This window comes from Tamandua tetradactyla, chromosome 6 (genome assembly GCF_023851605.1).
Source record: "Tamandua tetradactyla isolate mTamTet1 chromosome 6, mTamTet1.pri, whole genome shotgun sequence".
Taxonomy (NCBI): Eukaryota; Metazoa; Chordata; class Mammalia; order Pilosa; family Myrmecophagidae; genus Tamandua; species Tamandua tetradactyla.
Genome location: NC_135332.1, coordinates 41,398,822 through 41,413,832, shown reverse-complemented (window position 1 = coordinate 41,413,832; position 15,011 = coordinate 41,398,822). Strand labels below are relative to the sequence as shown.

At 35.4% G+C, this 15,011-nt stretch overlaps 1 protein-coding gene across 1 annotated transcript in view; it reads right to left on the bottom strand.

Moving 5' to 3' along the window:
• Nucleotides 1-15,011, bottom strand: part of MED13 (mediator complex subunit 13) — a 124,993-nt gene that overhangs the window by 43,039 nt on the left and 66,943 nt on the right. The gene's annotated exons all lie outside the window — the stretch shown is intronic.

The window sequence follows — 15,011 nt, the reverse complement described above, 5'->3', positions numbered from 1 at the left end:
ATCTAAGTAGACCCTCCTAAATGTGTGTGGGTGAAAGGCACCACACAAGCAGGGCAAGAAACAAGAAAACAAGAACTGGAAAATTCTCCTCTGTTAAACAAAACTTAAGCTAAAGGTCCAGATAAAGCTGAAAAGAATGTCAAAGAACAGATAGACAACAAATTCATCCAGCAAGAAAACCCTAGATAAAAGAAGTGAAAGCAACCTTCAGAATAAATTAATTAAGGTAATTAAATGCCTAGACGCCAGCAAAAAATAACAAATCACACTAGGAAAATTGAAGATATGGCCCAATCAAAGGAACAAACCGACAATTCAAATGACATACAGGAGCTGAAACAATTAATTCAGAATGTACGAACAGACATGGAAAACCTAATCAAAAACCAAATCAATGAATTGAGGGAGGATATAAAGAAGGCAAGGAAAGAACAAAAAGAAGAAACCGAAAGTCTGAAAAAACAAATCACAGAACTTATGGGAATGAAAGACACAGTAGAAGAGATGGAAAAAACAATGGAAACCTACAATGGTAGATTTCGAGAGACAGAACATAGGATTTCAAAACTGGAGGATGGAACCTCTGAAATCCGACAAGAAACAGAAACTATAGGAAAAACAACGGAAAAATATGAGCAGGGACTCAGGGAATTGAAAGACAATATGAAGCGCATGAATATATGTGTTGTGGGTGTCCCAGAAGGAGAAGAGAAGGGAAAAGGAGGAGAAAAACTAATGGAGGAAATTATCACTGAAAATTTCCCAACTCTTATGAAAGACTTAAAATTACAGATCCAAGAAGTGCAGCGTACTCCAAAGAGAATAGATCCAAATAGACATACTCCAAGACATTTAATAATCAGAATGTCAGAGGTCAAAGAGAAAGAGAGGATCTCGAAAGCAACAAGAGAAAAGCAACCCATCACATACAAGGGAAGCCCAATAAGACTATGCGCAGATCTCTCAACAGAAACCATGGAGGCGAGAAGACAGTGGGATAATATATTTAAATTAAGAGAAAAACTGCCAACCAAGAATTCTATATCCAGCCAAACTGTCCTTCAAAAATGAGGGAGAAATTAAAACATTTTCAGACAAAAAATCACTGACAGAATTTGTGACCAAGAGACCAGCTCTGCAAGAAATACTAAAGGGAACACTAGAGACAGATACGAAGACAGAAGAGAGAGGTGTGGAGAAGAGTGTAGAAAGGAAGACTATGAGTAAAGCTAAAAAGAAGGAAAATTAGATATGACATATAAAATCCGGAAGGCAAAATAGCAGAAGAAAGTACTACCCATGCAGTAATAACACTGAATGTTAATGGATTAAACTCTCCAGTCAAAAGACATAGTCTGGCAGAATGGATTAAAAAACAGGACCCATCTATATGCTGTCTCTACTCAAAGGACATGAGGCCAAGGACACAAATGGACATTTTATACATCAATGTTTATAGCAGCATTATTAACAATTACCAAGAGATGGAAACAGCCAAAATGTCCATCAACAGACAGCTGACTAAACAATCTGTGACATTTACATAAGATGGAATATTATGCAGCTGTAAGACAGAATAAAGTTATGAAGTTTGTAACAACATGAATGGACCTTAAGGACATTATGCTGAGTGTGATTAGCCAGGAACAAAAGGACAAATACTGTATGGTCTCACTGATATGAACTGACATTAGTGAATAAACTTGGAATATGTCATTGGTAACAGAGACCATCAGGAGATAGAAATAGGGTGAGATATTGGGTAATTGGAGCTGAAGGGATACAGATTGTGCAACAGGACTGAATATAAAAACTCAGAAATGGACAGCACAATACTACCTAACTGTAATGTAATTATGTTAAAACACTGAATGAAGCTGCATGTGAGAATGATAGAGGGAGGAGGTCTGGGGACATAAATGAAATCAGAAAGAAAGATAGATGGTAAAGATCGAGATGGTGTAATCTAGGAATGCCTAGCATGTATAATAATAATGAAATGTACAATGTACAAATTTTAAAAATGTTTTTGCATGAGGAAGAACAAAGGAATGCCATTATTGCAGGGTGCTGAAAATAGATGATAATTAATACTTTAAAATGTCACCTTATGTGCGAGACTAAAGCAAAAAATGTTTATTCGTTACAAAATTTATATTTTGACCAGAGCATTTCCTAATATAACTCATGTAGATAGTTTGATTGAATGTCATAAGTACTTGGAATCTCAGGTAGGGCATGAGATTTTGTTAGCTTGTCCAAAGTGATGCCCCGATGAATCCCAGAGTGATTTGATCAGTGACTAGAAAAGTGTTTGCAAGCCCCCTTCGGGGAATGGTGAGAGTGGGGAGAAATTCAACTTCCTCAAGTTGAATTCCTGATATTCTAACAAGCAGTGTAGACAACCAAAGCTATAGGCTGAGCCCCCAGTCTTGGGGGTTGTTCATATGAAACTTAACCCCACAAAGGATATGTCAAGTCTATTTAAAATTTAGGCCTAAGAATCACCCCCAAGAGAGCCTGTTTTGTTGCTCAGATGTGGCCTCTCTCTCCAGCCAACATGACGAGCAGTCTCACCACCCTCCCCTTCTCTGCGTGGGACATGACTCCTAGGAGTGTGGACCTTCCTGGCAACGTGGGACAGAGATCCTGGAATGAGCTGAGACTCAGCCTCAAGGGACTGAGAAAAACCCTAGAATGAGCTGAGAATTAACATCAAGGGATTGAGAGAACCTTCTCGACCAAAGGGGGAAGAGTGAAATGAGACTAAGTGTCAAGAGTTGAGAGGTTATCCTGGCGGTTATTCTTATGTATTAAGTAGATATCACCTTGTTGTTCAAGATGTAGCAGAGAGGCTGGAGGGAACTGCCTGAAAATGTGGAGCTGTGTTCTAGTAGCCATGTTTCTTGATGATGATTGAACAATGATACAGCTTTCACAATGAGACTCTGTGAATGTGAAAACCTTTGTGTCTGATGCTCCTTTTAGCTACTATATCAACAGAAGAGTAGAACATATGGAATAAAAATAAATAATAGGGGGAACAAATGTTAAAATAAATTTAGTTTGAAATGCTAGTGGTAAATGAAAGCGAGGGGTAAAGGGTATGGTATGTATAATCTTTTTTTTCTCTGTTATCGTTTTATTTCTTTTTCTGTTGTCTTTTTATTTCTTTTTCTAAATCGATGCAAATGTTCTAAGAAATGATGAATATGCAACTATGTGATGATATTAAGAATTACTGATTGTATATGTAGAATGGAATGATATCTTAATGTTTTGTTTGTTAATTTTTAATTAATAAAAAAAGTTAAAAAAAAAAAAGATAAGATGGTAGAATCAAGAGCCGCCTTTTCAGGAATAACTTTGAATGTTAACGAACTAAACTTACCAATTAAAAGATACAGATTAGCAGAATGGATTAAGAAACATAACCCATGCCGTAAGTACATGGAACCTTGAGTAGGGCATGAGATTTTGTGGGTCTGTCCAGAGTGATGCCCCAATAAATCCCAGAGTGATTTGAACAATGAATAAAAAAAGCATTTTCAAAGTCCCCTTGAGAAATGGCAAAAAAGGGGGAAAATTCAACTTCCCTATGTAGAGAATTCCTGATATTCTCACAAGCAGTGGGGACAACCAAAGCAATAGGCCAAGTCCCCAACCTTGGGGTTTCGTCATATGAAACTTAATCCTACAAAGGACAGGCTAAATCTACTTAAAATTAGGCCTAAAAACCACGCCCAGAGAACCTCTTTTGTTGCTCAGATGTGGTCTCTCTCTCTCAGCCAACATGACAAACAAACTGACTGCCCTCCCCCGCTCTACATGGGACATGACTCCCAGGGGTGTAAACCTTGCTGGCAATACGGGAGAGAAATCCTAGAATGAGCTGGGACTCAGCATCAAGGGATTGAGAAAAACTTCTTGACCAAAAAGGGGAAGAGAGAAATGAGACAAAATGAAGTGTCAATGGCTGAAAGATTTCAAACAGATTGAGAGGTTATCCTGGAGGTTATTTTTATATATTATATAAATACCACCTTTTTAGTTAAGGTATATTGAAGCGGCTGGAGAGAAGTCCCCAAAATGCAGAGCTGTGTTCTAGTAGCTATGTTTCTTAAAGACAACTGTATAATGATAAAGTTTTCACAACATGACTGTGTGATTGTGAAAACTTTGTGTCTAATGTTCCTTTTTTTATCTACAATATGGAAAGATGAGTAAAACATATGGATTTAATAAATAAATAAAACAAATGTTAAAATAAATATAGTAGAGTGAAATGCTAGTGATCAATGAAAGGGAGTGGTAAGGGGTATAGAAAAAAAATAGGGGAAATAAAGGTTAAAATATATTGGGTAGGTGGAAATACTAGCAGTCGGTATGTATGAGGTTTTTCTTTTTTCTTTTTATTTCTTTTTCTGAATTGATGCAAATGTTCTAAGAAATGATCATGGTGATGACTTTATAACTATGTGATGAGCAAAAAAAAAAAAAAGAAAAAGAAACATAATCCAGCTATATGCTGCTTACAAAAGACTCATCTTAGAGTCAAGGATACAAATATATTGAAAGTGAAAGGATGGAAAAAGATTTTCCACGCAAGTCAAAACCAAAAGAAAGCATGACACTAATATCAGACAAAAGATACTTTAAATGGAAAGACATCATAAGAGACAAAGAAGGACACTACATACTTATTAAAGGGTCAGTTCAACAAGAAGATATAACAATCATAAATGTTTATGCTCCCAATCACGGAGCTCCAAAGTAAATGAGACAGACATTTGCAAAACTGAAGGAAGCGATAGATATTTCAACAACAATAGGAGACTTCAATACACCACTCTCATCTATAGATAGAACCACAAGACAGATGATCAATAAGGAAACAGAGAAACTAAATAACTTGATAAATGAATTAGACCTAACAGACATATATAGGTCATTGCGCCCCAAAGCTCAAGGATATACATTCTTCTCTAGTGCTCATGGAACATCCTCCAGGATAGGAAACAAAACAGGTCTTCATAAATTTAAAAACACTGAAATTATTCAAAGCACTTTCTCTGATCACAATAGGATGAAGCTGGATCTCAGTAACCACCAAAGAAAGAGAACAGTCACAAATATATGGCGATTAAATAACACACTCTTAAACAACCAGTGGGTCAAAGAAGAAATTGCTAGAGAAGTCAGTAGCTATCTGGAGACAAATGAAAATGAATTTACAACTTACCAGAACTTACGGGATACGGCAAAGGCTGTGCTGAGAGGGAAATTTATTGCCCTAAGTGCCTATATTAAAAAACAAGAAAGAGCAAAGTCAAGGACTTAACAGAACACCTGGAGAAACTTGAGAAAGAACAGCAAAACTAACCCCAAAGCAAACAGAAGAGAAATAACAAAGATTAAAGCAGAGATAAATGAATGGGAGAACAAAAGAATAGAAAGAATCAATAAAACCAAAAGTTGGGTCTTTGAAAAAAATCAATAAAATTGTTGGGCCATTAGCAAGAATGACAAAGAAAAAAAGAGAGAGGATGCAAATAAACAAAATCAGAAATGAAGGGGGTACGTTACTACAGAGCCTGAAGAAATCATAAGAGGATACCATGAATAACTATATGCCAACAACTTAAGACAAATTAGATGAAATGGGCAAATTCCTAAAACATACAAACAAGCTACACTGACTCAGGAAGAAAGAGAAGATCTCAACAAACCAATCTCAAGTAAAGAGATTCAATCAGTCATCAAAAATCTGCCTACAAAGAAAAGCCCAGGGCCAGATGGCTTCATAGGGGAATTTTATCAAACATTCCATAAAGAGCTAACACCAATACTGCTCAAACTTTTCAAAAGAATTGAAGAAAAAGGAACTCTACCTAACTCATTTTATGACGCTAATATCATTTTAACACCAAAACTAGGTAAAGATGTTAAGAAAGGAAAACTACAGGCCAATCTTCCTAATGAACATAGATGCAAAAATTTTCAATATTAGCAAATCGAACCCAAAAACACATTAAAAGAATTATGTACCATGAACAAGCGGGATTTATACCAGGAATGCAAGGATGGTTCAACACAAGAAAATCAATTAATGTAATACAGCACATTAACAAATCAAAAGGGGAAAATCACATCATCTCAATTGATGCTGAATAAGCATTTGACAAAATTCAGCATCTTTTTCTGATAAAAACACTTCAAAAGATAGGAATCAAACGTAACTACCTCAATATGATAAAGGGAATATATGAAAAACTCACAGCAGCATCATACTCAATGGAGAGAGACCAAAAGCATGCCCCCTAAGATTAGGTACAAGACAAGTGCCCACTGACACCACTATTATTCAACATTGTGCCACAAGTTCTAGCTAGAGCTATTAGGCAGGACAAATAAATAAAAGGCATCCAAATTGTAAAAGAAGAAGTAAAACTCATTATTCGCAGATGATATGATGCTACATTTGGAAGGTCCTCAGAGATCTACAGCAAAGTTACTTGAGCTAATAAACAAATTCAGGAAGGTAGCGGGATATAAAATTAATGTGCAAACATCAATAACATTTCTATACACAAGCAACGACCTAGCTGAGGAGTCAGTTAGGAAAAAAATCCACTCAAAATACCAACTAAAAGAATCAAATACTTAGGAGTGAACTTAACTAGAGACGTAAAGGACCTGTACACAGAAAACTACATAACATTGCTAAAAGAAATCAAAGGAGATCTAAATAGGTGGAAAGACATCCCTGCTCATAAATAGGAAGGCTAAATATAGTTAACATGTTAATTCTTCCCAAATTGATCTACAGATTCAACACAGTACCAATCAAAATTCCAAAAATCTACTTTGAAGATTTGGAAAAGCTAACTACCAAATTCATCTGGAAGGGAAAGACCCCAAATAGCTAAGAGCATCCTAAAAAAGAAAAACAAAGTGGGAAGATTAACACTCCCTGACTTTAAAACCTATTATAAAGCCACAGAGGTGAAAACAGCATGGTACTGGAACAAAGAGAGAAGCACTGATGAAGGGAATCAAATCGAGAGTGCAGAGATAGACCACCAGATCTCTGGTCAACCGATTTTTGACAAGACCCCAAAGAGCTCTGAACTGGGACAAACTAGTCTGTTCAATAATTGGGCATGGAAGAACTGGATATCAATAGAAAAGAGAATGTATGAGGATCCCTATCTTACACCCTGTACAAAAATTAACTCAAATTGGATCAAACACCCAAATATAAGAACTAGCACCATAAAGTTTCTAGAAGAAAATGTAGGGAAACATCTTGAAGACCTAGTAATAGGAGGTAGCTTCCTACACTTTACACCCAAAGCACAAACAACAAAAGAAAAAAATAGATAAATGGGAACCCCTCAAAATCAATTGCTTCTGCAACTCAAAAGATTTTGTCAAAAAGGTGAAGAGGCAGCCAACTTAATGGGAGAAAATATTTGGAAATCACATCTCGGACCAAGGTTTGATATCATATATACACAAAGAAATCATACTACTCAACAACAAAAGAAGAACCCAATTATAAAATGGGCTAAAGATATGAATAGGCATTCTTCTGAAGAGCAGATACAGATGGCTCAAAAGCACATGAAGAGGTGTTCATTTTCATTGGCTATAAGGGGAATGCAGATCAAGGCTACAATGAGATACCACCTCACACCTATAAGAATGGCTGCAGTTAAACAAACAGGAAACTATAAATGTTGGCAAGGATGTGGAGAAACTTACACACTGCTGGTGTGAATATATAATGGTACAGCCACTATGGAAGACTGTTTGGTGATTCCTTGGGAAACTAAATATTGAGTTACCCTATAATCTGGCAACAGCACTACTTTGTATATACCCAGAAGAGCTGAAAGCAATGACACAAACAGACATGTGCACAACGATGTTCATAGCAGCGTTATTCACAATTGCCAAAAGATGGAAACAAACCAAATGCCCATCAACAGAAGAGTGGATCAACCAACTGAGGTATATATATATACAATGGAATATTATGCAGCAGTAAGATAAAATGACATCCTGAAGCACATGACCAGATGGATGAGCCTTGAGGACATAATGCTGAACGAAATTAGTCAGAAACAAAAGGACAGATACTGTATAATTCCACTTTTATGACCAGCATAAAGGTATAATCAGAGACTTATAATACAGAATTTAGGGGATTTAGAGATACACAGAAGTTAGAGACGGGTGAACCATTAGCTAATGAGGTTGAACTTCAATGTAAGGGAATAGATAGGAACGAAGGTGATTCTCTAGTGGGTCTAGAAGTAATATTACCATATTGAAAATGAACAAGATTGAAAGGGATTGTACAGACTTATAAAGTTCACTGATTAACACTAAGAAATATGAATGAGTTCTTGTAAAAATTATTTCAAAAATATGATCCTTGTATAAAGAGTGTTTAAATCCAGGGTACAGGGGAAAACTTGTATTTCATGTTATGAGCTATGTTCAAAAGGAAACCATCAGCACTACCACAGCAACAGCAGCATAAATGGGGTGTTTAAAAGAGGAGGTTTAGATTTCACATTTGGCTAGGGTGTATTTATTGGTTTTTTGTCTCTTGGGAACAATGAAATTATCTAAAATTGACAATGTTGATGGACTGTGGACTTTGGGTCCTATACATGATGCCCGATGAATGCAGGTGGGTGGAGGATGCACTGACGGAGAAGTAGATGGGTGAATGATGGTATATACTTAAGAATGAAGGTTGTGCTGCTACAAAAAGGAACAAAGTCATGAGGCATGCAACGATGTGAATGAACATGTGGGACATTTGGTGAGACAAAATAAGCCAGAAACAAAAGAACAAGAATGGTATGGTCACCTTTAGAAAATCCTGATAAGAAAACTGGGGCCTAGATTGTAAGCTTTTAGAGCAGACACATTAAATCTGGAGTGGTAATTATTATTTCTGGATTTTGAGAGGCTGTTTTATATGTATAACCTGATATTTAAAGATAAGAATGAAGTCAAACAGGTTGGGGTTTAAGTAATTCAGAACATAGGAGTAAGGAAGACAGTGCCTATATTTCAGAACCACACCTACTCTTTGAGACCAATGGAAGAAAGATTTATTTGGTATGGAACTGAAATTTTCTGTAGTGCATAATTTAATTCAACCTATCTGGCATTGCTCATTTCAACAAATGAAACACAGGGAGCACAGAATAAGAAAGAGGTCCTTTAATCCTGTATAAATTACTGTAATACCTGGATACATCCTAGAGTATATTAAGCAGATAATCAAAAAGTATTGGCAAAGTCCCCTGAGGGAGGGGAGAAAAATATGGAACCATTAAACCTTACCATCAGGGAATCCCTGATACTGTGTCAAACTTTAGGGACACCCAAATTATAAGGCCATCTTCTTCATCATGACGGTTACTCTTGTGAAGTTTATGTTGGTAACAGAGAAGCTTAGATTACCTATAGGCATGCCTAAGAGTTGCTTCTGGAGACCTCTTTTGTTGCTCAGATGTGGCCTCAGTTTCTCTAAGCCCAACTCTGCAAGTGAAATTATTGCCCTCCTCCCTACATGGGACATGACATCCAGGGGTGAAAGTCTCCCTGGCGACATGGGAGAAGACTCCCAGGGATGAATCCAGACCTGGCACCATGGGATCAACAATTCCATCCTGCCCAAAAGGGGGAAAAGAAGTGTAATTAATAAAGTATCAGTGGCAGAGAGAGTTCAAATTGTGTCGAGAGGCTACTCTGGAGGTTGCTCTTACACAAGTTTCAGGTAGACCTTACTACCTATCATAACCTGCCAACCCCCAAGTAGGACCATTCCAGCCAATCCTAAAGAAAACCTAGGGCAATATATAAGACCCCACAAGGGTTCCGTGCACTAGAGCAACTTTCCAGAAACCCATAAACTCCAGATGGGTCCCTGGTCCAGATAAGTCCTGAAACCTAGCCCAGCCTCTCCAGAACATCAGATAGTTCCATCTCCCTACCCCATATTAGTGAGAGACCCTTCCAAAATGAAAAATTTAGGATTAGCATAGTCCAAACACCCCTAAAGAGAAGGATGGAAAGATCAAAGGTGATGGTGGAGTTATACAGAGAAGATAGGATTTAACAAATGAATATGAATACTGAATCATTAAATTGATATCTCTTTTAGTGTCCAGTATCTTACAGCAGCTAGAAGTAAAAACCTAAAATTGTGAAAACGTAACCCATGCCAAGGTCTGAAATTATTCTTCAACTAACTGTGGTGCTGTGCTTTGAATTTTATAGCTTTTTTGTACGTATGTTATTTTTCACAACAACAGAAGGAAAAAAAGTCAATTGTGATAATAAAAAAATATTTAAGCTCTCTAGCCCATATTCTGGAGCAGCTAGAAGGAAAAATAAGAGAAGATCATACAGTAGCCCATGAGAAACTCTGGGATCTGTCCTATAACTAGCTGTTGAAGAGTGCTTTGAAAACTATTGCTTTTTATTTCTTTGCTTTGTATACATGTTATACTATACAATAAAAAGTTTATTAAAAAAACACAGTGGGAAGCACTGATTAAAAAAAAAAAAAAAAAGAGTTAACATATGACCCAGCAAGCTCACCCAAGACAAATGAAACTGTATGTCTATAAACTTGTAATGTGCAGAGTTAAAATTTACATTAGCCAAAAAGTTGAAACTAATCAAATATCCATTTACTGATGAATGGATAAGACATGTGTATCTATACAATTTTATTCACCACGAAGGAATGAAGCACAGATAACTTGCTACGACATGGATGAAACTTCAAAAATGCCATGTGAAAAAAAAAGACACAGAAGACCATTTACTGTATGATTCTATTTATATGAAATGTCCAAAATAGGCAAATCTATAGCAATAGAAAGTAGATTAGTGGTTGTCTAGGTCTGAGGGGGAAGAGCAAAAGATGGTTGGAAAGAAATGGGAAAAGGTCTAATTTGTGGGTGATTAAAATATTCTAAAACTGATCATGGTGATAACTGCACAACTCTATAAATATACTAAAAACATTCTATTGTACACTTTAAATGGGTAAATTGTATGGAATGTGAGTTAAAACTCAAAAAAAGCTGTTAAAAAGTGACCATGGCAAAATGAAGTGTCAATGGCTGAGAGATTCCAAACAGAGTCTGGAGACTATTCCTACGCATTAAATAGATATCACCTTGTTAGTTAAGATGTAAGGGAGAGGCTGGAGGGAACTGCCTGAAAATGTAGAGCTGTGTTCCAGTAGCCATATTTCTTGAAGATGACTAAATAACGATACAGCTTTCGCAATGTGACTGTGATTGTGAAAACCTTGTGTCTCATGCTCCTTTTATCTACTTTATCGACAGATGAGTAAAACATTATGGAATAAAAATAAATAATAGGGGAGAACAAGTGTCAAAATAAATTTAGTAGATTGAAATGCTAGTGATCAATGAAGGGGGGTAAGAGTTATGGTATGTATGAATTTTTTTGGGTTTTCTTTTTATTTCTTTTTTTGAATTGATGCAAACGTGCTAAGAAATGATCATGATGACTATACTATGTGATGATATTGTGAATTACTGATTATATATGTAGAATGGAATGATCATGTTAAGAATGTTTGTTGTTATATTTTTTAAAAATTAAAAAATTAATTTAAAAAGTGATCATGCGGTAATATAATGATAGGGATGGACAGAAATAGGGGTAAGTTTTACTCTTTTTTTTGTATTGTTAGATTCTTACTATTATCGGCAAGAATGTATTATATTATAAACAAAAAGTTTTGTATTAAAAAATAAATGTTGCCAATAAAATATACAAACTATATTTTGTAGACTTTTAAATTATTTCAAACAAATATTTCAATACCTTGAACAGTAATATACCAGGCACTGTCCTAGATGCTTGGGATACATCACCAAACAAAATACATGAAGACCCCTGCCCTTACACAGAACTTGCACTTTAATAGAATAAGAGATAACAATCAATCAATTGTATAACATTTTAGATGGTATTAAGCAAACCCAATGGAAAAAAGCAAAAAAAAAAAAAAAAAAAAAAAAAAAGCAGGATGTGGAACATCAGAGGAATTTGCAATTTTTTATAGGATAGTTAGATTAAACCTCATTGAGATGACCACTGACAAGATTTAAAGAAGGCAAGAAAGTTATTATCCATTGTAAATACTGAGAGGAAGTGTCCCAGACAGTGGAAACAATCAGGGCAAAAGCTCTACTTTATGAGTTTGCTACTACTTTTTCATGATGCCACTACAATTTAAAATATTCCAATTTTGCATATTTATGTTCTATAGCATTATTTATTTTTAAACTCAATATGGTAATCGGAATTTTAAGACATTTCTCCCCCTCTCTCCCTCATTCTTGTTTTTTGGATTTAATTTCTTAGAACACGTTCTTAAGATGAAATTCCTAGGGCATCTTTATACCTGCAGAGCTTCCTGTCTATATCAATGTTTACTGTTATACAAAGATTACATATTAGGTAAGGCTCAATATTTTCTATTATTCTGAACATAGTTGGTTCTTAAAAACAAATAATAATAATAATGGTAATACTATTATATAAAAAGTACCACTATTACTATTTCTATTGCTAACATTTGAGGTCTAGCCAGGTACTGCTCTCCGTTTTACATGTATTAACTCATTTGATCCACGTAACAATCTATGAGGTAAATACTATTGTCGACCTTATTTTAAGAAATTGAGGCACAGAGAGTTGTAACTTGCCCGAGGTCATATCTGGTATATTGTGACAGAGTCAGGTTTCAAATCCAAGCAGTCTGAATCCAGAGTCTATGTTCTTATCTACTACCCATCACTGAAAATAATCCTGCCCTTTTTAAAACACTGATGGGCAGTCATTCATATCTTTGTTAAAAAAAAATTATTCCATTAATAGAATGAATTAGATAAATCATGACACCATGTCAGGAACAAAAGATTAATCACTGGTACATACATTGCCCTTGTTACTTTACATTTCTGCTTTAATAATAATATAATGACTACATGTGATCTCACTGTCCAGCAACTAGAACATTACCAAAAACAATATTTTAAGTGTTTCCCTATTCTGTCCCTCAGCTTTCAAGAAGTAACTACTATTCTGAAATTTATATGTGCCTAAACAATACATTTTAGTTCAGCTTGTTTCAGAACTTCATAAAAGGTTATCTTATAATATATAATCTTTCAGGTCTTTTTCCTTCTTCCTTCCCACAATACTAAGTTATATGCATTTGGGGGGCTTATATAACATTCTGAATATACTATTTCATAATTACTTATTTATTTTCCTGTTGATAGGCAATTGAGTTTTACATCTTTCAAATTTGGATTATAATTATAGTTCTCCCAGTAGTCTACAAGTAATTTAAATATCTTCCTATCTCCCAGAATACAAGAACATTGTTTCGTATGTATGTCCAAAAATGACTGATTTAACAATTAACACAAGGACCAAACAAAAATTACATATCACCTAAAAACATACTTTCTTACCAAGAACTACATTTCAAAAGAAGCCAACTTTCTATATATGTTAAGTTTATAAATGAATGTTAGAAAACTTAAATGTAGGCTGGCTGTACCTGACAGAAAACTATCTAATTGATGATTTTAATAATAGCAATAATAACAGCAGCTTATATTAATTCAGTACTTACTATGTACAAAGCACTCAATATGGATGAATTCATTAGACTGCAAGAAGCCTGCAAAAATACTATTTTTTACTTCATTATTAAAGATGAAGAAACCAAGATGTTAGATAACTTGTTCAAGATTAAAATGGCATAAAGATGACCCCAGAGTTTGATACAGAAGGTCTGGGAGAGAGCATGAAAAACTGCATGTCTAACAACTTTCCAAGTAATGTTTGATGTTTCTAGTCTAGAGCACTAGACTATTCTAGTCAATTAACTCTTCCACTCTTCAACAATTCCCTCATCCACAGCTATAAAAGTAACCAGAGGAAAATTTTCACTTCCCTTCTTCAGCAAGGGAAGGTTACAGTTTGTATGTACAGATGCAGAAAACTGGGTAGATGTAAACAGTGGAGTATCATCAGATCAACTACCTTCTTCCCACCATTGAATCTTTGCTCCATCCTTAGACTTCTCTACCTACACTCATTCTTGGTTAATTAATCCAGCTCCATGGCTTTTTTTTTTAATTGAGGAATATCCAAACACATAGTCAAACCATATTATACAATCAATGGCTCACAACATCATGTAGTTGTGTGTTCTTCACAATGATCATTTTTAGACCATTTACATCACTCCAGAAAAAAGAGCAAAAAGAAAAAAAGAACTCATACACCTCATACCCCTTACCCTCCTCTCACTGACCCATAGTATTTCAATCAGCGCCATGATTTTTAATATTAACAATGTACACAAAAAATGTTTGAATCTCCACCCTCAAACACTCCTCTGAATTTGAAAGTTGTATCTCCAAATTTATAAATCTGCAAATTTATAATTTGCACCACCACTCAACAATTTGCTCAAGCTACACTTGTGCCTCATTTTCTCTTATTTTCATTGGTAATCCTGTAGATTCTACTTTCCAAATATACCTGGAGTCACAATTTCACTGCTTCCAACCTTGTCCAAGTTACCATCATCTTTCATTTTGACTACTGCAAACCTTTTAAGGGATCTATCTGCATCTACCCTTGTCCTCATCACAAAATAGAGTAATTTTAAAAAAATAAACAGAGAAGTAAACATGTTATTTAACTTGCTTAAAACCATTCAATAGCTTCCAACCACAATGAGAATAAACTACAGTCCTAACACCGTCTATGAAGTTTACATGATTTTGGTGCTTAGAGCTCTTAGATTACTTCATTTGTTGAGTCTGCCCATCACCCAATGCATTCCAAATATATTAGCCTCTTTGCATTCTTCAAACATTTCAAGCACACTACTCCCCTCAGGGTCTTTG